Source organism: Rhopalosiphum padi, chromosome 1 (genome assembly GCF_020882245.1).
Source record: "Rhopalosiphum padi isolate XX-2018 chromosome 1, ASM2088224v1, whole genome shotgun sequence".
NCBI classification, from domain to species: Eukaryota; Metazoa; Arthropoda; class Insecta; order Hemiptera; family Aphididae; genus Rhopalosiphum; species Rhopalosiphum padi.
Window position 1 is genome coordinate 59,634,253 of NC_083597.1, and position 2,976 is coordinate 59,637,228.

Sequence of the window (2,976 nt, forward strand, 5' to 3'; positions counted from 1 at the left end):
ATAATAATTATTGTTATAATCCTAATCGGTTATACTATAACCGTTATAGTTTCTAATTTCGTTATGTACGTGTGTTATTAAAATAGATATTAAAACAATACCACATATCTCAAGGTGAAATCATTTTAAGAACAACACCACGCGATGAAGATTATTTTTAAGGAAATAAATAATTTAATACGCACATAAAGTTTACAAACTGTACAGTATTTTTAGAGGGAAAAAGTAAAAATCCCATGGCTTACGTTGCATTGGATTGCATTGTATTGCTTAAGTAGCATTAAAATTTAACCATTTTAAAAGTTTGAATACTAAATTTTAGTATTATTGTATATGTGTACGATAAACATTACAATTATTTACATAAGTTTGATTCAAAATCAATTTTATATCAATGCAAAAATATATGCAGATGGTATGTATATATTTTTTTTTTATTTATTATTGATTTTAATTTTAATCTACGCGCCCCTTGTGCTTTCCCTGTGTGACTATGCGATAAAAAAAGCATCTAATTTGAATGAATAGTTAAATTTAAAACAGAAATACAGCACGTACACAAAATTCATTATTAGATTTTGTTTTTATATTGTGTGTTTGCATATTAATTTAAACTAAATGTCCATCGTTGTCAGTCGATTATTACTGTTTAAACTTTACGTTTAGCTTTCTATTTCATTAAAAATATATTTCTTTGAGTGTGTCTTAGAACCTTTCATTGTTATGATTATTATTATTATTCAGATTATTGTTATGGTTTTTTTTTTATACTACATCTATTAAATTATTCTCAAAGTACTTTTAACAATAAGGGTAATAAACATTATAGTAAAAGTTCAGCATATCCATATCTATCTTCTCTCGAATTGTTTAAATAATTATTCGATTAAAATTGTTATTTAATTATTTTATAAAATTATACCATTTTATTAGACTTAATAAAACATAACAAAATAAAATAAAAGTAAATTAATGAAGTTTTTATTCACATTTTTGTAATATAATATATAATCGACCTACTTACAACTTAAATTATAATATTATTTTAAAAATAAAAAAATAAAATATAACTTACTCACTTAACACTATTATACTAATAATATAACTAATAATAAACTAAATTGCATTCATATTCTAACATATTTATTTTTTTAGTTATACATTTTATCTACTTTGTTAATTGTGAATGTATTTACTCAAATTTTAATATTTATAATTTGTATAGTTTTAACAAAATATATTTAGAGGCTACAATAAAATTATGTACGATTAGCATTATAATTTTACCATTTTTCAATTTTATAATAATGTGTTTTTTTTTAATTTTACATATTTTGACAAAATTAAATTATATATAAATTTAAAATAATTTAAATTTATAAGCAAGGTTTAAATATTATATTTTAAATAATTTTATGTTTTGGTTTTTAAATGCTAATTGTCTATTTTAAATTAGTATAGTAAAATATTTTCTTCTGAATATATTGATTTTATAAAATTATTTATTTACTACTTAAAAGTAAGGTCTTACCTTGGATTCATCAGATAATTAACCTTTGTATGAATTTGTCTTGCTGTCAGTAGTACATTAACACACCACAGCTATAGGTAGGGATAATTACACATTGTTGAGACTTCGTATTATCCAGAGTTCATTGCGGTGAAATATAGATCAGCTTATCGATACCTCTTTATTTATTAATATTTAATGTCGTAAATGGATACCTCAAAACATTGTATAATATCAATTTACATATATAGTTATAGTATAATTCTTGTTTAAACGCACCACATATTAACACAAATAATCTCAAATGCAATTTGTTGTACCAAATGTCTAAAACCAATCACGTGTTTATGTTATTATTATTTGCATTAAAAATAAATAAGTTTGCTATTTGTTCAGCACATATTCTATTGAAATGCTTTCTAGGAAGACCGAAGGTACTACCCTTACTATTTTCTTTATTTGAAACTTAAAAATAACGATCTATCATTTCTAGCAAATCAGATTATAAAATTCAAGAATAATATGGAGAGCCGGTCGCAGGTAGAAAACTGTCAAGACGTCTACGTGTCTGATATGTGTACACTGATATGTCAACATAGTGACAGTTGTGAAATTGCTACTTTCATCAGGCATAGAAGCAAAATTATATAAACGGCGGCCATCGTAGTTATTTCTCTTCAACCCTAATCTTTCTGTTTTTAACATTATGTAAATCGCAAGTATAAAAAGTTGGTTCGCATTTCAAAATTTAATAATTTATTAAAATGTATTAAAATGTAACTATAATTTGTTAAAATATTCAAACTAATTCATTCTGAATAATGTTAGTGTATATTATATATATATCTACCGTTACCAATAGTCATTGAATAAGACACACACACACGTCATAAAGATAAGAAGAAAGACTAAGTACACTCCACACCTACTTTATAGCAGAACTGTTATCTATTTTTCCATTTTTTTTTTTTATAAATGATCAAAATACAACTTCGGATTCACTTCTATTTCATGTTTGATTTTAGTTTTTATTTTTTTATATTTTTATTTGCAATATTATTATACGCATATTATTATAATCATTTTTTCAGTAGAAACTAAGAGTGTGAATATGGTAAGTCTATCGACCAGACGTACAGAAATTCGTAAAAATGTCTGCATAATTAATTATACGAAAAACATCCAATTTTTTGACAATGTTACATTTCCGTTACATCCCCCCAATGATGTCACTATAACAGAACTACAACAATTGCAGGTGGTTGTACCTTTTATGCTTTACCAGGATGTAGCAGTTTTGAGAAGGGATGCGGCGATTGCTGCGCCGCTAACCAACACCACGTAAATTCAAACAGAATGGTTAACAACGTTAAATCATATAGACACGTTACTGCGCAATATAAAGGATTTATGTAAATTAGTTTTGCACGTACGATACAGTATGAGTTGACCGTTGACGTGACGCC

At 25.1% G+C, this 2,976-nt stretch overlaps 1 long non-coding RNA gene across 1 annotated transcript; it reads left to right on the plus strand.

The window, feature by feature from the left end:
* The first annotated feature begins 246 nt into the window (after positions 1 to 246).
* LOC132918202 (uncharacterized) lies at positions 247 to 2,517 on the plus strand. Its single transcript, XR_009660411.1, has 2 exons — positions 247 to 415; positions 2,004 to 2,517. It is a non-coding gene; the product is annotated as an uncharacterized LOC132918202 (long non-coding RNA).
* Positions 2,518 to 2,976: the final 459 nt, after the last annotated feature.